At 44.3% G+C, this 24,763-nt stretch overlaps 1 protein-coding gene across 6 annotated transcripts in view; it reads right to left on the bottom strand.

Annotated features, from left to right (window-relative positions):
- TMEM44 (transmembrane protein 44) overlaps positions 1 to 24,763 on the bottom strand; it is an 88,150-nt gene that overhangs the window by 23,210 nt on the left and 40,177 nt on the right. For 2 of the 6 annotated variants that reach the window (XR_004320571.1, XR_004320572.1), the window contains exon 13: positions 1,050 to 1,217. The exons of the other annotated variants lie outside the window; for them this stretch is intronic. The gene's annotated coding sequence lies outside the window, so the exon portion shown is untranslated. The remainder of the gene's footprint in view (positions 1 to 1,049; positions 1,218 to 24,763) is intronic. 6 annotated transcript variants of the gene reach the window in all.

The raw sequence follows: 24,763 nt of genomic DNA, 5'->3' as shown, positions 1-24,763 counted from the left end.
TAGTGTTAAACCGTCCATAGACTCTTCTGTGAATGTGGTGCACTTCATAATTTAAAAGGCAGGGGAGGTGCCTGAAGGCACCTTATTATTTCCTTCCTCCATTGGGAACTAAAGACAATGAGTGAATAGGAGTCATCATCAGTAGAAAGTTAAAAGGAAACAATAATTTTCTAGCATTCTAATAAAGCTGTGCCTGGTTAGAGAGGAAAGTGGTTACTGCAGTAAAGTCCACTGACTGCAGAGGAGCAAATTCTAACTGGCTTTCCAGGCCTTCTTGGAACAACACTGCTAGGGCCAAGGATATTGAGGGTCTGGCCTGTCCAGGAACTTGATTTTGGATGCTCTCTTGGGTACCTCCCAGGCCTAGACAGAGCTCGTCTTCAGGACCAGCCGCTTGTGTACTCCTTGAGGACATGGATCATGTTTTATCCACCTTGAAATTCCCAGTGCTTGGAAAAGTCCTACCTACAACCACAGAATTAACAGTCTTTTCTGGCAACCTGGATACTCGTGTGTTCCAGGCAGAATACTCATTCCTGCTCTGGAGGAACAGCTCCCTTCCCAGGACCTGGTAGCCTGATCCTGTGAGCCCAGAGGCTGGGGGTCCCTCAGCTGAGGATAGTTCACCCCTCTTTCTGCAAGCTCCTCATGCTCTGATCCACCCTGGCCTGGGCCTGCACACCTGCCTGGGGATAGTCCCCTGCTCATGGTAAGGGTTTGGGGGCTCAGGAAATGGAAATGAAACAGAAGTACAGGAAGACTGTTTTTTCCCAGTCAGGTTATTTTTTGATCTTTGCCTTATCTTCATATATAATCCACTAGCCAAACCTATAGAGAGGTTCAAATACTGAGTTTCTTAGAAACATCTTTCAGAGTCAGTCCTGCACAGCTATTAAAAAGAGATGGGGGGATGGGGGGTAACAGCTCAGTGGTAGAGTGCCTGCCCAGTATGCACAGGGTCCTGGGTTCAATCCCCAGTATCTCCATTAAAAAAAAAAAGTGATGAGGAACATTTAATGTCACTAGGTTAAACACGCCTATCAGTTTACCTTGCATTCCAGTGCTCCAGTCAGAGTTTCAGACCCCAGGACGCACATCCAGGACCAGACACAGAGCTCCCGCAGGTCACAGGGGAGTGATCTGACCAGTGGCGCCACTCTCCTCTGGCTCACTAATAGGCGCTGACTGCCCTGAGGACAAGCGGCTGGTTGCTGTGCCTGAGGGGACATCAAAGCCCCGTGAGGCCTGGTCCACAGGCAGAAATAGTTTGTATTACAAAAGTTCTTACTTCATTTTATCAGGTCCAACAAGAAACAGACCCAAAAGAGATGAGATTTAGAAAGATAGTGATGGACCCAAGCCTAGAGCAGAGGTCCACCCTATTACGCTCTCTGCATCTCTGATTCTGTCATCTGAGTACCCACCAGAGCAAGGTTATAGGACCTCTATTGGCATTTGAATACGGTTACCTCTGTGTAACAGTAAAGATGTATATATTAGTTCAGCTAGCCTCCTGAGTGGATAATTAATGATTGCTCCTTCCTGATTCTATCTTTATAATGTGACAAGTTTTGGGGGTGGGAATTCTAATGAGCCATCTATTTTGCATTCACTTACATAAGTGAGTTCCCAGGCCCCTGAGGAAATGCCACCCATTAATTAGTAGAATCTGTGAGAGACAGATCCAGTTATGTGGAGCATTGGGACAACCGCCATAAACACAAGGACTGGTTTTTTTTTAGCAACGCATGCACCCTAGGAACATTCAATCTTTTCCAGAACAAGATGAAGTGTACATAAGTAAATATATCATCCGTGTCCCAGCGTAGGAGAGCAGATACTATAGGAATTGGCATCTGTTATCCTAGAGGACAAAGAGATGAGGTGCTCATTCTGCTCTCCTCTTGGCTGATTCTGAATTAGGGGTGAGGGAGGAAGAAGGATTCCATAAGGAAGGAGTTGCCTTTAAGAAGAGCAAAATAGAAGGACAGCCTGATTTCTAATCATTCATTAGCTGAGAAAATACTGCTTGGGTCCCCTCTCTATGCAAGGCTTTGCATGGCAAGGCAGAGGCATGATGCAACATCAGGTAAGACTCAGGAGCCCGTCCTTTGAAAAGAGCCTGACAGAACAGCACTCGGTGAAGAGCAGACACAGGAAAGGTGATGGCTGCCGTAGAACGGCCGTGCCCTCAACTGGAGGTCCAAACACCTGACTCCAAGCAAAGTTTTGACCCTAATGTGCTGTGTGACTGTGAACAAATGGCTTTCTCTCTCTGGGTCTCAGTATCCTTGGCTATGGAAACAGAGATGGGAAGAACTTGGGGAAGGAATGCAGCAGTATAAGGATCCCACAGTCTATCATTTGCCATCTATGGCTGTTCTGCTCAGCCTGTCAGACCCTCTCCACCCTGTTCTGAACCACACAGCTCTTCCAGTTCTCCTCAGTCTTTGCAAATGGCCTGGCTTCCTACTGCACAAAGAAGAAAAGTCTCTGATGGGGACTGTTTCACCCTCCCACCTGCCTCATGCTCTTCCTGCCCCTCATGGACATGGAGAAAGCATCCTTTCTCATCAGTGTTCGATTAAACCTGCTCCCGCAGGGGAGGGTATAGCTCAGTAGTAGAGTGCTTGCTTAGTGTGCACAAGGTCCTGGGTTCAATTCGCAGTACCTCCAATAACATAATTACCTCCACATCCCCCCAAATCAAAGAAGACCTGCTTCAGGCACTCCATCCTAATAGCAAAATAAATATAAACTTTCTTGTGTCTTAAATTTCCCTTCTGGTTGCTAATGCCTTTTTGCTTCCTTCCCAAGGTTCTTGAAAGTTGTCTTCACTCCGTCTTGTTTCAGTACCTGTCAGTCATTCTTCAGCCCCTCCCACTCCACCGCAGCCACATCTACCACAGTCATGGAGATCTCTGTCACCTGAGGGACACCCTCACACCCCCTCTGCTCTGGCCTCTCAGCAGAGCACCCAGCACAGCCGGCCACTTCCTCCTTCCTGAACCACTCTCTTTTCTTGGTTTTCAGACACCAAACACTCCTTATTCCCATCTGGCCATTTCTCAGTCTCCTTCACCTGTTTCTCTCTCTCTCTCTCTCTCTCTCTCTCTCTAGCTGATTATGACATTTAGAGGTGGAAGACCCGAACCCGGGCCCACACTTTTCCTCATGCCACACTTTCTCCCTAAGCAATTTCATTTATTCTCAGGTTTAAATCAGGGATCGAGTCCTTTGCTTACCTGTTCACAATTAAGCATCTAGAATATGCCAGGTTCTGCGAGTTTTAGGCATGAAGTCCGTAGACTTTTCCATCCAGATAGAAAGTCTTTTTCATTTGCATTAAAAAAAAAAAAAACCTCTTCTCGTGTATGTGTGTGTTGATTTGACTTAATTTTAGCTAAAATGTATTGCATGCTTACTATTTGCCAGGAGCTATTCGAACAGCTCTGCGAGAATAAAGCCATTTAACTCTCACAGCAACCCAGTGAGGTACAGATTTTTTTAATAGACTATTTTCTTAGAGCAGCTTTGGGTTCACAGCAAAGTTGAGCAGAAAGTGCTAATACCCATGTACTTCTGGTTTTGTTTTTGTTTTTAATGGAGGTACTAGGAATTAAACCCAGGACTTCCTGCATGCTAAGAACACACTCTACCACCGAGCTATACCCTCCCCACAGGTATCTGTTTCTTAATCAGGTTGTTTTGTTTTCTTATTGTTGAGTTTTAGGAGTTCTTTGTTTTGGATAACAGTCCTTTATTGGCTGTATCTTCTGCAGACATTTTGTCCCAGCCTGTGGCTTGTCTTCTCATTCTGTTGACAGCATCTTTCACGAAGCGGAAGTTTTAAATTTTAATGCAATATAGCTTATCAATTCTTTCTTTCATGGATCTTGCCTTTGGTGTTGTATCTGAAAAGTCATGGCCATACCCAAGGTCATCTAGATTTTCTCCTATGTTATCTTCTAGGAGTTTTGACATTTTGTGGTTCACATTTAGGTCTATGATCCATTCTCAGTTAATTTTTGTGAAGGATATAAGGTCTGTATTTAGATTCATATTTTTGCACGTGGATGTCCAGTGGTTCCAGCACCCTGTGTTTGGGAGACTCTTTTCTCCATAGAATTGCCTTAGACACTTTTTTTTTTTTTTTGGTGGAGGGGGCAAGGAGGTAATTTTAAAATTTTAAATGAATTTATTTATTTTTTATTTTTTGCAGGATAAGTAATTAGGTTTATTTATTTTTGTTTATTTTTTAACAGAGGTATGGGGGATTGAACACAGGACCTTGTTCATGCTAAGCACACGCTCTACCACTGAGCTATACCCTCCCCCCATCTTAGACACTATTTTTATGCACATTTTACAGAAAAAGAAAAGTTAAGGAACTTTCTCCAGGATCCTGCAGCAAGTTATTGGCAGATGAAATCTGCTGTCAAAAGATCGGCACCCGTTCCTGACAGCCAAAATTGAAACTCAGAGACCAGGTCTTGGAGCTTAGAAGAAAAGAGACAGCTTGCATGGCACTCTGTTGCTTCTCTATTTATTATTAATACCCTCTATATATTAATGGAGAAGTACATGTTCATTGTCGAAGTAAACAAATAGGCTAAAAGAAGCAAGTAACCATTAGCCATAATTCCATTACCAAGAGATCGCCACTGTCAGCACTCCGACGTATATTCCTCCAGACTTTATCCTCTGCATGTATCAATGGTAGGTTTTTATTATAAAAATTGGACGACATATTCTATTCTATAACCTGAATTTTTTTTTTGCTAATAATGATAAATCATGGACATTTTTCCATGTCAACAAACATAACCTTAGAACATAGTTTTTATTGGATATACAGTACACTCTCACACAGATTTACCTCAGTTTTTCAGCCTGTCCTTTCTTGTAGGCATGTACATTGTTCCTGTTTTCCCTTGTGGTTAAATCTTTATCAGCATACTTAATTATTCCTTAAGATAAATTCCTAGCAAGAGAATTACTGGGTCAAAGGGAGGAAAGGGGGTCTCCTTTCTAAGCCTATGCTCAGGTAGCTGCCTTGACCAAGTCCCTGGGCACAATCTATTTGGAACCACAGTTGGAGGGCCTTTGATGTGCCCAAGTCCAAGGCCACGTGCCAGGTTTTCTATCTTTTTTGGAGTCTTTATACAGGAAAGTAGCAGAAACTAAGATGGGAGCTGCTAGCCTGGTACCATTTTGAATTAGCAGAGTCTCCTTTAATTTGATTCTGTGAAAGTGCCTGAGCCCCTGACATGTGACTGATGTCAGTGCTATCTGCACTCAAAGAGCTCAGCCTCCCGTGTGCTTGGACATTGGGGAGAGGGCGGGGGTAGACAGGGGCCCACACAGCCAGCTTGAGTGCCATGCAGACTATGGCAAGCCCTGATGGCCCAGAGGACAGGGTAATTTAGGGTTTGGGAAGGTGGATTTGAAAGCTAAGGGACAAGGAAAAGACTGGGACAAAGGCCCAGAGATGTGGGAAGACTTTGGGGGTAAAGACCTTGAGGCTGTAGTGAATAGAATGTTAGATGAGTGTTTGTGTGTGTGTGTATGTGCACGCAAGCACATGCGTGCCCAGGGGACATTTAAGAGGATATGGGTTTACTATTATGGAAAGTCTAAATGGTGTAATGATTTGGGTGAGAGGCCACCAAGGACAGCCCCTGTGTTATAGGCAACAGGAAACTAGGGAAGGACTTTTTAAAATAATGCCTAGTCTGGGGAGGGCAGTACAGCCAGGAACAGAAACAGACTCTCTGTTGGGCTGTAGATTGGTTCCAACATTGTTCTCTGTCCACCCTTCTGATCAGGGGAGCAGAGCTGCCAGCTATCCCCTCACCCTGACAAGTATGCTCTCAAAAGGCTGGAGAACATTCAGCAGGGTTTCACTTTTGATTTGGGCAATATTTAACCATACTGAGTCTGTTAGGTGGTGAGCCTCCAAGTCTAGTCAACCATCTTGCAGGCCAGGCGTAGTATATTTCAGGAGTTTGGTGCTCTAAGGGCAAAGAGGGTGAGGAGAGGCAGGGTGAGGCCCAAGGTACAGTTTCTGGGATACATGGCATCCTGGCTTAGGTGTCTAGAGAAGTCACAATTGAATCAGAGAATTTGTTGCTAGGGGGAAGGAAGGAGGCCCAAAGAGCAAAGGACAATCAATTGGGTTGGGGGGAGCAGTTTAGGAAGTTTTCCTGAGGTGCAAAAATTGCTAGTTCCTTTTGTGGCTGCTCCTAATATAGCCATGCGTGGCTCTCCCCTCTAATCTTGGCGTGGTCACCACGGCCTTCCAACTGCTGCTGCAGCCAAATGGCCCACAGAAATTCCAGTCGAAATCCAGCACTAACAGAAAGACACACCCTGCAGTCCCACATGTTTTGATGAACATTACATTTTGGAATCCTTTTTCCAGAGGACTTTTTTTTTTCTAATGGTGGTACGGGGGATTGAACTCAGGACCTCATGCATGCTAAGCATGCACTCTACCACTGAGCTATACCCCACACCACCACCCCTCCCCCAGGACACATTTTAATGAATCAAGGGTTACATTTGATTCTCTTCAAATTTTTTCTGCAGCCTGAGAAAGCACTGAAACAGCATGTGCTGAAGCTTCCATCACGAGGCAGGTCTCTCTGGCCTTCAGGGAAAGAGAGGAATTCTCAGGAGAGTTCACAACTTGGTACTGCAATTAATCTTTGTGGCATTGACTGGAGCCAAGATGGGGAAACCCAGTCTTGCAGCCTCCCTGCAAAGCTTGGGGGCTGCTGGGGAAGCCCTGGAAATCAATGTCTTCCAGCTGGGAATCATTTGCTGAAAGCAAATAAGCTCTAATTCACCTAGTTTTTTCATAACACCAAGAAACTGGAAGAAAATCCGAGTCCATTGATACATATTTCCATTTACCCTGCCAGCAGTCCTCTACCTAGGTTGGCGCAAGATGTTATGTTTGTTGCAATCAGGAATGATGGGTTTGGCAATGATTGATAGGAAAGTCATACTCATTATTTCAAAACAAAATTCACATTTTCCAGACTTGCCTCTCCTCATTGAGCAACCTCTTCTGGAAGGAGTCACAGGGTCAAATCAAGTTTGCTGGTCCTTTCTCATCCTCTGGGTCTCTATGTAGGAGGGGCCCGGGGCTTCTTGTAATCTCTGTTCGACTCCTCCCTAGGTCACCGATCCAAGCCCTGTGACTTTCTATATCATCTTGTGCTGATTACTCCCAAAGGCCTCTCTCCAGATTTGTATTTCTGACTTCTCATAAGCATCTCCCTCCTCACCTCTCTTCCTCAAACCTTTTTCTCTCATCTTCTTCATTATCTCTGTAAATCACAACTCTTCATTTCCAGCAGCTCAGGTCTCAAATGTTGAAGTCACTGTATATTCCTCTTTGTCCCTCACATCTTATATAAACCATTGGCAAATTCTACTTGCTTTACCTCTAAAATATTTTCAGAATCCCTCTCACCTCCACTCTCTACCATCCTAGAACCAGACATCATTATCTTGCTTCTGGAGTATTCTAGAAGCTTCTTAACTAACCTCCTACAATCTATAGGCGTCCTTTTACAATATAAGTCAGATCAGGTCACACCCTCTCCAGGCTTCATGTTCACTGGCCCTGTGCCCCTCCCTCTGATGCTCCCCTGCCCCTACCCCTGGCTCACTCTGCTCCAGCCACTCTGGCCTCTTCCTGGAACAAGGCAAGCACTTTTCAGTCTGGGCAGAATCTATTCTTTCCCCAGATATCTGTGTGCCTTGATCCTTTCACTTTCTTAAGGTCTCTACCTTATCAGAGTGGCCTCGTCCGCCCACTTCATCTAAAACAGCATCCCCTCCCTTCATTGTTCTATAGCTCCCTTATCTTGCTTTATCTTTCTTCTTTGCACTTATCACCACCCAGCATTTTATCTATTCATTTGTTTGTTTATTGTATGACATCACCCCCCCCACCACCAAAATACAAACTCAGGGAGGGCAAGATCTTGCTGCTAAACCCCCAATACTTAGCATCTAGTAAGTACTCAATAGATACGTGTTAAATTGGGAGATTGAAAGGCTCTTATGGTTCATTCGGTCCAAATGTATCACTTTCATATAAAGATACCAAGGTCAGAGAGGACAGCTGTCTAGAGGAGGCCACTTGGAAGATTTAAGAGCTGTGCTGGAACCAGTGCCCAAGTGCCCTGACACCCAGCCAACTCTCAACACGGAGGCCCAGGGCAGAGCGCATCCTACATTCACACCCAGCACACGTTTGCCTGCCTGCATTATCCAACACTTTGCTCTGTGCAATACACTCTGATGCTTATGATGGTTTTCACTCTATTTCACTGTTTTGAAAAACGCTGTCCATACTCTATTAAAAATTAATTTCATGACCTATTAAAGAGTTTTTTATTGCAGGGTAAGAAATATATATATATATTTTCCTTTTTTGGGGGGTGATTAGGTTTATTTATTTACTTATTTTTTAAGTGGAGGTACTGGAGGTTGAACATAGGACTTTGTGCGTGCTAGGCAAGCACTCTACCACTGAACTATACCCTCCTCCCTTCTTTTTTCTTTTTCAGTAATGCTAAAAGGCATGGTCACATTTGTTTAAAGAGTTTTTTAAATGCCAGAAGCAAGTCAGCTATTGATAGTAATTCCATAGTGAGTGTGGATATGCAGAAAAGTAAAAGAAATACCTGAGGTCCAATTTTTTGGCCCTCATATCTCATGGGTATTAATCTTGAAAAGGCATCTTGTTTATGATTTCATCTCTGTCTCCCTGTTTACAGCTCCGGTTTCATGCTATGCCATGTCATATTCACTTTTGTGGTTTTGTGTCTTGTTTTCTGTACCAACTCATGCTTATAAATGGCTGCTTTTTACGTGGAGTCAGAACAGTGCATTCCAGAAGGAGGCAGGGGGAATGGTGAGGGCTTTCACATAGCTGACTTTGTTTTGACAGTGATGGTATCTGATGGAGTGGGAACTGAGCACAGCCCAACATCCAGTCTCACTGACCACACCAACTCTTCAGAGCTGCCAGGGGCACGGAGAGACACATGTGCATGGGGGCGAGAGAATGAGAAGCTGGTCAAGCCGAGGACAAGAAATAAGTGGTTATACAAGGCACAGAGGTCAAGGTCATGTAAAAAATCAAGTGTTTAAAATATTGGCTCTGGTACAATAACTCTCTGGTCTAAATTTATCCCAGTCTTCTAACTCTCAAAGGACTGACAGAAAGCTAGTGTTACCACTCAGGAAAAAGGCAGAACAGGGTCCAAATCTGTATCTAAAAGCAATCTCAAAGGAAAGATGCCAAGAATTCACCCTGGCTCCTTCAGATGCTGTCCAAGATGCTCCAGGTAACCAGATATCATTGCGGGAGAATCTGGTTATATAAACAATATAACGTCACCATCTTCATTATTCCTATTGTCACCCACATGGCTGGGGACTTCAGTGGGAGTGTACCACCAGGTCCAAGCCATTCAAAGTCTTCCCACGGAGAATGGGGGAAAGACCGGGTAAGACCTGAGATTTGGGCCCTGGTTCTTTTCCACATGCCTCCACCATCCCTTCCCAGCCCTGCTCTTTGCCCTCTGTGTCCTCTATAACTGCATCACTAGGCTCCCTATCCCTTTGGCTTCTTATTGGGTGGGGCCAATGGAAGGCACTGGGAAGAGATCCCAGGTTGACATATTCCCCACTCCATGCCACTGCCTTCCTGCCTGCTTTACTGCGCTTCTGGCAGCAATCACATGCGTCTGTGGCCCTGGCTTCTGTCGGAAGGCCCCTGTCCCATGACTCTAGCTCCCACAGTTTCCAGCCACACCATCTCCTCCCCTTGCCCTTCAGGCCTGATCCAGTCCCAAGGGGCCTCACTATTCTGTATTGGCCCCTTAACTCTGGATACACCTTTGTACACAGTCCCTTCATTAAGCTCTTCTTCTCCTCCCCAACTGCCGTTAAACACTTTTGAGTAGGCACCTGTTGCCTGCTGGGACCCTGACTGTTGTACATGATCTCACATCTAGGGGTGCTCTAGGCCTTGCTCACAACCTGGATCTCACAAAGGTCGCAGCAGGCAGAACGTTTTGCTGCCTTGAAATCTGACCTCTGGCCCTGGCACACACACCCTTGGGTCTCTCCCTCTACCCATTGTTTTTTTGGGATAGTTGCCAGCAACAGAATGCCAGCAGCTGTTCAGCTGCAATAGTCCCTGGGTTTGTTAAGCAATTTGGGGCAGGATCAGGTGGGGCCAAAGACACAGCCAGAACTCCTCATTCCATTCCAAGGGCTAAGGAGAGGTAGAAGTGGGCTGATTCCAGCTAGTCCCTAAGAGGAAGTAGACTCTCAGTCCCAGAAAGAACATTGTCATCCAGGCCAACGCTCCCCCTTTGCAGTTAGGGACATGAAGACCCAGAAAGGGCTCCGCTGAGATCAGAGGATAAAGTATTTGTAGAGGCAGGGTGAGAACCCAAAGCTCCTGAATATTCATCAAATCCCAGTGTTGGAAGGAGCATTACAGGTGTACAGCCTGGAAAAGCCTGACCACAATACACACAAAGTACAGGGCTCTGCCATTTACAAGAGGAATTGCCTTGGTCACTTCCCAGCCAACCCGCACCAGGGACAGCCCAGACAGGGCAGCAGGATGTGATTTGGGGTGAGGAGGCACCAAAGGAAACTCCCTTCTACTGGGGTCACCAACAGCTCCTCCCTCCTAACAGGGCAGCCCCCTGCCAGTGGGCCAGCCTATGAAAGTCACACAAGGTGTGAGCGGCACAGGTGCCCCTGCTCCTGTGAGTCAGCCCTGCAGCCCAGAGTTGACTGTGTTCCCTAGCCAGGCTCACTTCCTGGGCCCACAGGCTAAAGGAGGTTTCCCAGCCCCTGCTGTCTAGGCAGACGTATGACTAATCCTCACCCACAGAAGCTAGTGAAAATTATAGGTCATCGCTAGTTCACAGTAGTGAAGAAATACTTTACTTTCCCTTCTGCCCATCTGGCTGGAAACAAAGGATTCCAAGATGGTGCAGTTACCAGATGGGCCCAGCCAGGATGCCTCTGTCTCTAGAAGACAGCTATGTGGGAGCACCACCCCCTACCGCCCCCATATCATACTGTAGGAGTGAGAAATAAATGAGCCTTCTGGCATGCTGAACGCAGAGATGAGGAGTGGAGGAGGTGTTTAATTCCGAAATGTCTCCCATCTACCCCTCCCCTCCTTCCTTCACCCTCTCTCCTGCCACCTACCACTTCATCAGCTCAAATAGCCTCTTAAGCAACCTAAATGTCCACAGACAGATGATTGAATAAAGAAGACGTGGTAAATATATGTTACAGAATACTACTCAGCCATAAAAAAGAATGAGATAATGCTACTTGCAGCAACATGGATGGATCTAGAGATTATCATACTAAGTGAAGTAAGTCAGACAAAGACAAATATCAAATGATACCACATATGTGGAATCTAAAAACAAAAATGACACAAGAGAACTTATTTACGACAGAATGGACTCACAGACATAGAAAACAAACTTAGGGTTACCAGAGGGGAATAGGGGTGGGAAGGGATAAATTGGGACTTTGGGATTTGCGGATACTAATTACTATATATAAAATAGATGAACAATAAGGTCCTACCATATAGCATAGGGAACTATATTCAATATCTTGTAATAATCTCTAATGGAAAAAAGTATGAAAACAAATATAAACATACATATATATAGTGTATAACTGAATCACTATGCTGTACACCAGAAACTAACACAACATTGTAAACTGACTACATTTCAATTAAAAATAAAAATAGATTTTAATGTAAAATTAAAAAATCAAATAGCCTCCTAGAGAATGGGTCTTCTTCCCTTTGAAGTGCCCTGCCCAGTCTGCCAGCACCGTTTCTTTAAGGGCCCTTAGACCCTCTTCAGTCCTCAAGCAACACACCTAGGCCTGCCCCTGGAATTGCCTGGATTGCAACAGTCATTACTGGTCCAATTTTCTGATAGCAAGGCTGCTAGCAAGTAGCAATATTCCCTTTGGGTTTGCAAATACACTTAGAAGTCTCCATTATCTCCTATATTGTTTAAAAGAGACAATAATTTAAGAGCTCTATTTACAAGTTTTTGATAACAACAACAATAATAGCAATGACAAGAGATGATAACATGCCCTTTTTTCCCATTGTAGAAACTTCCAGCCATTCACCCTATCAATCCCTTAAAATAGAATCCTTCCTATTTTGACTCTTCCCTTTTGGGACATGACCTGGGTTTCTATGCCTAATCTCCAAGATCCTGGGGTGGTACTCACGTAGAGATTTTTTTTAATTACTTCAGGCCATAGGGGATTTTTCTGCTGAGAAGACAATGAAATTGATGCTTTTTCCCACCCTTCTGGAGGAAGAAACAAACATTTCAGGGGATACCACACCTAAACATCCTGGGCATTTCCAGCCAATCTCAGCAGACAAAGAGGTGGGCAGAGAAAAATATTATAGCTGAGGCCTATATTACTCACAGTAGGTTGTTTTTTTTTTAAATCACTGTAGGTGGTCAATTAAGTTTGATTAGCCTAGCCATCAATTTCTCTTGCTCTTGAGCTCTTAAAGGTTAAAAATCTTTATTTGCGATGATTGTATATGATTATGGGATGATGCCTTAGTGGTGAGTGAGTGGGTGAATTATTGACTGAATGAATGGATATTATGATTTATTATCCTCATGACCATGGGAGGCCATGCAAAGTGGGCTTGCCAGAATCAGGAGACCTAGGCCCCAGCCTGAGCCCTGTTATGAACTCAACCATGTGATTGTAAGCAAGTCACTAGGTTTTATCACTTATAAAATGAGGAGGTTGGACTAGGCGGGTGCTTCTCACACCTCCATGTGGACATAGATCACTGGGGGCATCTTGTGAAATGCAGATTCCACTTCAGGAGGTCTGGGATGGGGTCCAAGGCTATTCATGTCTAACAAGCTCCAGGTGATGCAGTTCTGGTCCACAGTCCACCTTTCGTATAGCAGGAGTCTTGAGCTCCAAGAGCCCTTTCCTGATGTTCAGTGGCTCAATTTTGACACATTAGAATAATCAAGTAATTCACTACTCAGTAACCAGACTCCTTATAAAAGGTGAGTTTGACCCTTTGGTGGCTTCCCACATCATTTAGAATAAAATTTAATGTTTTTAATATATATTTTTCAGTCTTTATTTCTTGGTGTAAACTGAACATGGAATTTTTCCTCTTTTTTTCAGTTTTCAGTTTCACTAGGTAGAATTGTTAACAATTTGACTGCATATATAAAATACATTGCATGTAAATACATACACACAATATACTGCATGTATTTTTTAAATTTACGTATATGAACTGTCCATTGTTTCTAAGAATGTTTAGAACTTTAGCTTTTTAAACTTATCAAAGGAATAAAGCCAACCACAAAATAAGAATTAATTCAAAAAGATACATACATCCCACTATTAACAGCAACATTACTTATAATAGCCAAGATATGGAAGCATCCTAAGTGCGCATCAATAGATGAATGGATGAAGAAGATGCAGCAAATGTACATAATGGAATACAACTCACCCATGAGAAAGAAGGATATCTTGCCATTTGCGGCCCTTCATTCACTTTTCTTTCACTTCAAAAACCAGAATTTTGTAACTGGCATAAACATTTCCATTGTATCAAAAACAAAAAAATACCTAGAAATAAATTTAACCAAGGAGGTTACCTATACTCTGAAAACTGTAAAACACTAATGAATGAAATTGAAGATGATACAAAGAAATGGAAAGATATCTTGTTCTCTTGGATCGGAAGAATCAACATTATCAAGATGGCTGTACTACCCAAAGCAATCTACAGATCGAATGCAACCCCTGTCAAAACACTCACAACATTCTTCACAGAACTAGAACAAACAATTCCAAAATTTACATGGAAACATAAAAGACCCTGAACTGCCAAAGCAATCTTTTGTAGGTCTTTTTTTTTTCCTTCTCTTTCTTCTTTTTGTTCTCTTTTCTTACGGTTTGATGACTAGAGAAGTTCCTTTAACATTTGTTGTAAAGCTGGTTTGGTGGTGCTGAATTCTTTTAGCTTTTGTTTATCTGTGAAGCTTTTGATTTCTCCATCAAATCTGAACGAGAGCCTTGCTGAATAGAGTATTCTTGCCTGTCAGTTTTCCCCTTTCATCACTTTAAGTATGTTGTGCCACCCACTTCTGGCCTGTAGAGTTTCTGCTGAAAAATCAGCTGATAACCTTACGGGAGTTCCCTTGTATGTTATTTGTTGCTTTTCTCTTGCTTATGTTTTCTCCTTATCCTTAATTTTTGTCAATTTGCTTACTATGTGCCTTGCTGTGTTCCTGTTTGGGTTGATCCTATGTGAGACTCTCTGCATTTCCTGGACTTGGGTGACTGTTTCCTTTCCCAAGTTGGGGAAATTTTCAGTTATCATCTCTCCAAAAGATGGGAGTCTGTAAGGAGAATGGCTTGGGGTCACCTTAGCCACAGAGCAGTTTCTGTACTTATAACTCACTAGAAGATGGGAGTCTGTAAGGAGAATGGCTTGGGGTCACCTTAGCCACAGAGCAGTTTCTGTACTTATAACTCATCTGACTTTCCTTTGCAACAGCCATCACCCAAGGAGTGTATGTCACCTTCACCTTAGTAGGGAAGTGGACACATCAGATCACCATTCAGATCACACCAAACTAACGCTCCTTCCTCCATTCTAGGGCCACCGTCAGCCTTTGATTGTGATTTGGCTTCCCACACTGACTTCCTACAGCGAGAAAGAACAGGCTGCTCAGGCTGACCCAAAAGCCCGCCTCACCTGGCATTTATACATCTCATTATAAATTATTTGGCATTCTCCTTTATCCTCTCCAGTCTCCTCTGAATGAGTCAGCTTTCTGAGACCAACTAACTTTTGGGCCCTGATGGGATCAAGTTTCTGAACCTTCAAAGCCAGACCCCGGACAGTGGCTATCTCTGTAATATGTTGCTGCCCTGAGAAGGTTCTCAGCAGTTGGCCAGCTGGTCCTTCCCAGGCGCCACCCAGCATCACTGCAAGATTTGTTTTGCATTTTCCCACAAACCCAGCAACTTAGAGGAGTTTATATTAAGAAGGTAATTGGATAAATACATAAAAACATATGTAGAAAAGTGCATATTATTGCACTGTCATCTTCTCTCTTCCTCAGCTGGAGGTGGTGGTGGTGGTACTTTTGTAGCCCATTCTGTCCCCAGAGTGTGTATGGATCCTAGAACCCCACCCCCTCCCCGCAACCCCCATCTCATACAGCATCCATGGGAATTAATTGACAGTGGTATCTCATACTATAAGTGTGAGGGGAAGAGTAATCTATACCCAAAGCCCAGAAGTGAATGAAGCTTTGGCTTCACCTAGTAACCAAGAAATTAGGTGGCTATGTCTCTTGTTCCAGGAGTGAAGCCCTAGTCACAGAGCAGCAGCTGGCCTGGGTGAGCTGAGTCCTGGACCAGAGGCTTGTTTAGTCCTCAATTCTGGCCATTGCTGCAGGCATTGCAGGGGCAGGTTTGCAAGCTGACCTGGAAGTCAGTGACGTCAGGTGCATTCCAGTCACTGACCACTCCTAGAGGCCTCCCCATGAAGTGAGGCAGCCTCTCCAGCAAACCAAAGGCTGCTTGAAACGCCCTTTCCCAGGGGAGACAGCAGTGCCTCTCCCTCACACACTCACTTTCCGGGAAGCCTCAGCCCTACAATCACCCCCATCACCACTTTGGAGGAGCAAGCTACTTTTAGTTTCCAGAGATGATTCACCCTCCCAAGGGTGGCCAAGACGACCTCTCTCCCTGAAGTAGGAAATAAATAAAACCCCCAAGTCAGTTAAAATAAAAAACCCAAAACTGGGAACAACTAATCCATCAGTCAGGGCCTGGCTCACCATATTAAGATTTATCACGACTCATTAAGGTAAAAATGTAGATCTATACAGTTAGTTAATTGAAAAGAATGTGACAATACTGCACACTGCGCTTATACTTGGTCCCAATTTTACAAAACTATGAATACGAAAGTGTAAATACATGTGCATGGAAAAATAATTAAATAACATCAAAATGCTAATAACAGTTATCTCTAGGTGGTGAGATTTCTGGTAAGTTTTTTTATACTTCTCTGTATTACTTGAAACTTTACAATGAGCGTGTTAGTTTTATTAGAAAAAGAAAACTATTTTCAGATTGGAAGAAAAAATTGGGTCTCCTTTAATGTCCAAAATACTGAAGTAGTGGCTGGTACAAGGTACCATGCAACGGAGTTGAGAAAGGCATGAACCCTGCCTAGTATTTGCAAGCTCCGGATGCCCTGGATCAGATGACCTCTCTGCTAGGTCTTCCTATTTCAAGAATCTATGATTTGAAGACGCCAAACAGTATCTCTAGATCAAAACTATTTATAAGAATCATTTCCTTCATAATGAATTGGAACTTCCACTCACTGCTTGTATGTTTAGATGACATCATCTCTGAGATTTATGTGAAATGACTCCTTTTCCTTGATGTTATCAAGGAGTTTCGGCAGTTGAGTTGCATGTATTTCTTTGTGTTTAACCAATAACTGAAGAAGCTGACATTTGTCAAGGTTTAATTGTTTCCATTATTTTTCTCCTAGTCAGTTTCCAGATATTGCTGGGCAGATGCGAAAATGAGACCAGCAAAGATGTTGAGAGATGAAACAGGCCTACAAGTTCTAGCCCAGATCTTCCAATTTTTAGCTGTGTGACCTTGAGTTAGTCGTTTCTCTCTGGGCCTTAAGTTTTTTATTTATATAAAAGTGGGGAGAGGAGGGAAGTTAGACAAGATGATTTTAAAGATTCTGTCCACCTCTGACCCTCTGTGATGAGTTCTAACTCTGAGATTAGAAAAGAATATCTCATGGCCCTGCTCGCAAACAGTATTAAAGTTATTTCAGTATCTACATCTTTCAATAACCGTAGAATTATACTGTTGAATATAATTCAACAGAATCCTCTGCTTGGACCCCTCCCACACCACCCCTACTAGGTGGTCACCCGTATCTACAGACACCTCCAGGGGCAAGCAGCTCACCTCCTTCCAAGGCAGCTCATTTTCCTTTAGTCGAAAGAACACTGAAAGGTGTTTATTTTTTTACCAGAAATGCAATCTGACACTCTGTAACTTCCACCCAATGTTCTACACTCTGAGTCACTTAGTAAAAGGGCAATGAGAAAGGCACTGTAATTTCGTCCCCTTTACTGCGCTATTCACAGCTTCAGTGAAGGTGTTTCTAATTCCCGACACTGGTCTTGGAGAAGGGAGCTCCCCAATTCCTATTTTAGACCTCAGAATCCAAACAAGGGTAAGAAGTCCTTTACTCAAAGCTCCAGGGATGAATGTGATGAGTATTGCATCAGGAGTATGGGGAGTCAGGCATTGAGTCTCTTTTCTCAAACTTTGTCCTTTTGCCCTGAACAAAAGTCTGGAGTCTTACTGCCCTGACCAACAGCCATGTGGATGTCCCTTCCTTTCCTGACATCGGCCCTTCTTTCCCTCCTCATATTCCAGAACTCCCCTACTTTTAAAAGCTCCCTGGAGTCCCTGCATCTCCCTACTCCATTTTCTTGAGTTACCAACACTCTTAGTCAGAAACCTCCAGGTCCAAGTCCCATCCTGGGTCTAAATTGTATAGCCTCCAGCATCTCTTTCTCCGCTCTCCACTTTCTGCCACTGGGAGTGGAGAAGAGGTGGTTCTGAGATCCAACAATGGAAACAAAGAACATTCAGAACAAAGGGGATTCCCTTTTTCAAGTGCAGTTTACTATCCCCCAAATATATTAGAAAAAAAATCAGATACATCTTGCACGTCAAGGATTACAAACTTGCAACTAGTAGAAATAAATATGTCATGGAGATCTATGCACAACATAGTGGTTACGGTCAACAACACTGTATTATAAACTTCAAAGTTGCTAAGAGACTAGATCTCCACTGTTCTACAAAGGGAAATAATAATTATGTGACCTGATAGAGGTGTTAGCTAACACTATGATGTTAGTCATATTGCAACAAATGCATCAAAGCAACACCTGCACAACTTAAACTTACACAATGTCATATATCAATTATATCTCAATTAAAAAAAACAGAAAGAAACGAAAAGATCAGTTAAGCTTCATTGGGGCTATGTAAGTACTTCACATTCCTTTTGTCAATATACCTTAAGTCTTTCACTTGGTAGAGGAACAAAGGTCCTGTGGCCTTCCCAATCCTATGTGTTCATTACAATGTGCACTCCCATTAACTTGAGAAAAATAGCCCACATGGCCTTGCCTAATTCTTAGGTTTCTCCATTGAATGGGAAGGTGGGAAATGGGAGGGGCTTTAAAGAGAGGGTTTCTAATGTCTCTATCAGTCAGGATTCAACCAGGGAAGAACAAGTAGGAGAAATATTATCAATATACTAAGAGATTAATTACAAGGAATTGGCTTATGCAATTGTGGGTGCTGGCTAGGTAAGTCAGAAATCCACAGGGGAGACCACCTGGAAAGACAGGCTGAACTCTCAGGTGGATTCTCCACGGAAGAAGTTCTTAAGATCTTCCAATGGATTGAGCCAATAGATTATTTAGGTTAATCTCCCTTACTTAAAGTCAACTGATTAAGGACTTTAATCACATTTACAAACCCTTCACAGCAATATCTAAATCAGTGTTTGACTGAATAATTGGGGACTACAGTCTAGCCAAGTTGACGCATTAAAAAGACCATCACTTCCCTCAAATATCTAGCTTGGAATTTGGGAAGTTCCAAGGAAAATGAAATATGTTGACTTCTTTTTTCAATTTCTTATAAGAAGAACTGATAGACAATATGCCTTTATGTATCAGGTTTCTTTAGGAACATTCACATCCTTTGCCCAGGACAGTAACCCCCTTCTTTGCCTGTTAATAAAGAGGCATGCGGAGCCCAAAGTGGTTGGGTGGAAAGATAGTGAAACAACAGAAGGGCTTCAGCAATGATTCTTCACCAAGCAAGCTAAAAAGAAATCTACATGGCAAGTGGATTTAGATGACAACAGTCTTCTCACTCTTGGTAAACAGAACGCCATAAATATGTATGTGTGGTAATGGGCAGCACTCTGTAGGAGCCGGCAGAGTTTCCACTTTGACACAGTGTGGTTTCACGCAGGACCAACTCAGCAGCTGCTCTACTGACCACAGAACAACTGAAAGCCTAACGCTTTTCCTTCTCATCACCTCCTCCACCCCCTGGTGGAAGCTTTCCTATCATTTTGCCTTTCCGGATGGAATGATGCAGAGGGGACCTCTGGGGACAGTCAAGATTGCTCGTGCCTGAACACAAGCACAGGGAAAACCGGTGGACAAAATGTGAAAGGGCTTGATAAACACATGAGAGATACTGAAGTGCCAAAACCACAGCTGCAGAGCAGTCCCACTAGAGGAGTGTTGCCTGGGGTGTGCTCTCTCTCCTTGCTGGGACACCTCCGGCAGGTGTGCCCCTGATCCGCCCGGAGCTGCTGTAGCCAAGACTTGCTGCTTCTGAAAAGCTAAGTCATGGTGAAAAGGAAGGGATTTTTCCTCCAGGACAACAAGGGCTTCTGTTTCCGTTACGCAGCCTCTGCTGTTGTGCTGGGTGACCAGGGCAAGGCTCAACCTTTCCATCTATAGTTTTTTCATCTGTGGATGATTATAACCCACTTCTCCAGGACTTGGACCACTAAGTCATTAAGTGCAGGAGAAATGGGGAGATATTCCCGAACTCCAAAACACCACTAGGTAAAAGGCTTATGGGGAGAACTATGGGCAAAAGTGTTATTTGCTTTCCAGTAATTCCACTGGCTTCTTTCAGAGCCCTGTGGCAACAGACAGGGCCACTGGCTTAGGGGCTAGATGCCTGAACACTGATTGCTCTGCCTTGCTGTGTACCTGGAACACATGACTCCCCAGGGGACCTACCTGACCGGGGGCCTCTGTATAGCACTGTCTGCTCTGATCTTTCATGGCCTTGCGTCTAGAGGCTGGAGTGGCCACATGGTGCATCGTGGACTGTGGGACAAATGGACACCTGAGTTCTTGCCTAGCTCTTCTGGGCAGCTCAGAAATTAACCCACCTCATCTCTTCACCTTCACCACATAATAGATCACTTGGAGGAAACTGTAAAAAATACCACTCCCCCAGCCTCAGTCAGACCAATTGAATAAAAAAAAAATCTGAGGGTGGGACCCTGTTTAGGTATTTTTTTAAAAGTTCCCCAGGTGATTTGAATGTGTTTTCAAATGATTTGCAGCTTTCAAAGGAAAGCAGCTCAGGTTCGGTGCTGACCTGGACACCCTGTTAGTTGGCAGCAGAGCCAGGCCTGGACCTCAAAGCTTGTAACCCTTAATCCTTGAAAAGAACCTAGAAGTGATTTCTGAAAACCTCTCCCTTCCCCATCTATGGAACGTCTTGGATTTCCTCGATAAAAATCATCCCCAGTCCTGAAGATAGCCTTGGAGGGGCATCCTCATCCACACGGGGAGGGCAGTTGGGGACCACACACCGAGAGTGACTGAAAGTCACCTTCTCCTTAGCGAGCTCACTAATCACAGGCACTGCTCTCAAGTTGCACAGAAGACCCCTAATTCCCAGCTAAATACAGCTTTGCTAAAAGTTGAGGGACAACTGATGGTAAGTGGTCACAGAAAGTCACATCTACTAAGAAAATCTGTTCCCGCTTTCACTCATTTGAGTTCTGAAAGTGTCACCAAACCAAACTTGGTGTCGCTCACCCATTGCGCAGCAAAGCCAGTTTACTGATACCGGGTTGGGGTGAAGGAATACACAGCATTTATTTGCAGGGTGCCAAGCAAGGAGTATGGGTGCCTAATATTCAAAAGACCCAAACTTCCCAGTGGCTTTCAGGGAAGGATTTTTAAAGGATTATTTGGAGTAAAGGCTGCAGAAGACATGACTTTTTTCTGATTGGTTGGTGGTAAGGTAACAGGGTGATGTTTGGGGAATCTTAATCAACCTTCTGGTTCCAACCAGTCTGGGGTCTGTATACTCAGCATGAAGACGCCATCTTCCACCAGGTGGGGGGGTGGGGTGCAGGGTATGTCTTAGATCCTGCACAACAACTCAAAGATATGTGGCAGATTGTTCTGAATTTCCCTTGAGGAGAACTCAGACTCTGCTTTATCTTTGCACTATTGCCACTACCTTTCTTGTTTGACTACTTTTCCTTTATTCCTGCATTCTTTTACTTCCCTAATTACTAACTGTTTGTGCCTGGTCTTTTGAATTCAGGGAAGGCCTAGGAGACTAAAACCTTTTGCTACAGACAAGAAATGGGGGACATGATGAGGCTTTTGTGCCGAGGAGGGCCCCACAGGGTCCTGCTTAGTTTCAAGAGGGATGTCTATCGGTTGCCTCCCTGCCTGGGCCCATGTGGCCAAGACCATCCTCTTTCCCAGCAGACCAGGAGGTTCCATCAGTCCTGACAGTGATCTGTAAAGTTCAGAGCAAGGGAGAAAAGCCAGGAAGCAGTCTAAGGTCTGTCTGCTAAGTTCAGGCTTCCTCTCCTGGTAATTGACACTTGGAAGGGCTACCGTCCCTCCAAACCTGGATCTCCCACACTCCCACAACCGCAAGACCTCCCTTTCAGGAAATGCACTGAGAGTAAGTAGCAGAGGGGTTGTTTTGCTATCCTCCTTCATCTTTTCCTAGCTAAGAGACCCAGGATCCTGTCCTAGTCGGAATTTCTGGCTCTATAGTCAGCAGGTCTGAATATGGGTTTTGGGTGTTTCATTTACTTGCTCCAAGACCTTGGGTCAATTTCTTAATTCCTCTGAGTTTTTGGCACCTCAGCTTCAGAACAGGAACCTAGAAGCCTGCCCTGCTTACCTCTCAGGATTATGACAAAGAACAATCTCATTAGTGTATGTGAAAGACCTTTGTAAACTGTAAAGATTGTTTAAATGAGGGCCTTTATAATTAGGGAATTGGAGCTTGGATGGGCATACAAATACTCAAAAGAAATGATTTTTCAGAGAATTAGCCCAAACCACTTTGGAGTTGGGAAATAGCTTCAAGGGATCCTTGCCTAAATCTACAGTGGAGCATCCCTGGCAGTTATGGGCTCCCCGAGGGCATACAAGGGACTTACAGAGGAAGGCCGCAGCATAGACCCTCTTCTCTCCTGGGTGGCAGAAGCTGTTCCAGAGCCAACGCCTCTATAAGGAGGGCTACCTGCACTTGTGTTGTTGCCAAGGAAATGCAGTGATCTTCACTACAGTCACTTATGGTGCCTGGTTCACTGAAGATGCCCATAAATATCTGTTGAGTGAACTGAATCCAGTATAAGGTAATGCCCATGCTGACCCCATACTCTCTTGAGATCTGCAACTTGTCAGGGCAGAAGTAATAAATATTACTGAGGATTAAACTAATCAGGGGGAAAAAGAAATAAGCAAACCTCTCCAATTATAGGATAATACATACTATATATATTCACTGTAGCTATTACATAATAAGGTGTATTACATAAGGTGTATTACAGGTATTGTACATACACAAGAAAAAGAAATGTGAAAGTAATTCAGCTTCATAAAACTTTACTAGTTACTATTATTTATTTATTTTTAATGGAGGTACTGGGGATCGAACTCAGGATCTCGCGCATGCTAAGCACGCACTCTACCACTGAGCTATACCCTCTCCCACTCCCCAGAGACTGTTATTAATATGTGCCCAAAACCAGGTGGGGATTTGCTGTAGGCAGAAAGAAATCACCCACAGTATTACAATTGAGGTGAAGGATTGAATGGTGATTAGAAAGGGTCAGGAAGGACTTAAGGAAGAGGTGGCATTTGATATGGGCACAGAAGGGGAACTGGGAGAATAACCCAAGCAGGGAATCACGTGACAAACGAAACGCTGGGCACATTATGATTAAGTCACAACAGCTACCGCTGTTGAGCATTTGCTGTGCGGGCACTGTGCTAAATGTTTTTATGTACATGATCTAATTTGCTCCTAATGATAACTCAATGAGGTAGGTATTTTCATTCCCATTCTACATATGAAGAAACTGGAATTCAGATGGTCAGCAAGCTACCAATGGCAGGAACAGGATTCAGACATTGGTCTGACCCCCTACCTCCCAAGTCCTTGCTCTTTTGGAATCTAGCACGGATGGAATTATACCCAAGAAGTGATACAATGAGAGAAAATATAGGAAGATGACACCTTGCTGATGGATTCTGACATGTCTTCATTTAACATAGAGGTGGGGGAGCACACAGAAGATTTTAAGGAGGGGAAGAATATGACTAGAAATGTGCATTGAGGTCCCGTGGCCCTAGGGAAGGGGAGACTAGAGATCCATTAGAAGACTGGGACCATGATCCAGGCTTGGGTGAGAGAATCACTGCTTGCCATCAAAAAAAGAAACTGTGGTCCTGGGACCAGCAGCCTCTGCACACCAGCTAGAGCTCGTCAGAAACACAGGCTCCTAAGGAATCAGAATCTACATTTTAACTAGACACCCAGCTAATTCTAATGTGCATGGAAATTCGACCAGCATTGCCACAAAGAACAGAAGCTCTGCCTGGGCAGGGAGCCCCTGCCTAGAGGGGCACATCATTTTTTGGATGGCAGATCCCTGAGAACCAGAGGAACGCCAAGGACTCTTGCCCCGGAAAAAAGTGGGATGATTACCAACATTTGTCTACAACTGTAGGGGCTTCACAGAGCCCTGGAGAGCATGAAGACCACTGCGGCGTCCAAATCTTTTTCCTTAATAATTTAGCTGGGGAGGAGTGGTGAGGAGTTTACAGTTTTAAAAAATTCAAGTCTGAAGCCATGGGCTGTCATTTTAGAGACCTCTTCAGAGCCTGGACAAGGCTTTGGTCACCACCATGTCCAAGGCCAGGGCTCTGTTCCCATCGCCCTTCCCCCTTGCATTGTTCTCCAAATCCCCCGGGGACCCCAGCAGATACCCCGGAGCATTGCAACCAGGCCCACCCTGGTTTCCTTGAGCTGGATGGGGCCTGCCTGCCGGCTTTTCTTTAGTCCCAGAAAAGCCAAAATTAGCCTCCCTTTTGTTTCTTTTCCCAGGAGCCTCTACATTGTATCTCAGGAAAGGATTATTGTGCTCTGGGGACCCTATCTTATCATGGGGGAGGTGCTGAGTGAAAGGAAAATGGTCTTTGACAAATTGGTGCAATTCGGATAATCACATGACTTTCCAGTAACTGCCCCCCAGTGCTCCAGTAAGGCTATTGTTTCAGCTCCCAAATATTTAGCCAAGGAGGAGGCCGGGGAAGCTTGGGGAGCGGTCAGAGGTTTGAGAGCTTGACAGGGTGGGAAAAGGACATTTTTGGGTGATCCTCTGGCATGTTGATGGGAATGGCGATACCAGGAGGCTCTGGCCCTTTGATTTGAGTTCTCTATCACTAACTGCATTCTCAGGGGGTAAGGAGACACACCCTGGGGTCACTGCTGGAATGCAGAGAGCAGGGGAGAGATGCCTTCGGAGGGGTGGGCTTTGGAGTCCACAGCATCTGAGCCTAGTTTGTTTCAGCAATTGCCTGCTCCATGGCTGGACAGGCTGCCTTGCTGACCCCTCCGGGGAAATAGGGTAAAATATTCTTTTACCTCTTACAATGAGTGCTCCTCAGAAAAACAAAAACTGGCACAGGGAGCCAGGGGGCAGATGTGACTTGAGCTGTCA

This window comes from Camelus ferus, chromosome 1, assembly GCF_009834535.1.
Source record: "Camelus ferus isolate YT-003-E chromosome 1, BCGSAC_Cfer_1.0, whole genome shotgun sequence".
NCBI classification, from domain to species: Eukaryota; Metazoa; Chordata; class Mammalia; order Artiodactyla; family Camelidae; genus Camelus; species Camelus ferus.
The sequence above is the reverse complement of the archived record's forward strand: the minus strand, read 5'-3'. Positions and strand labels throughout refer to the sequence as shown.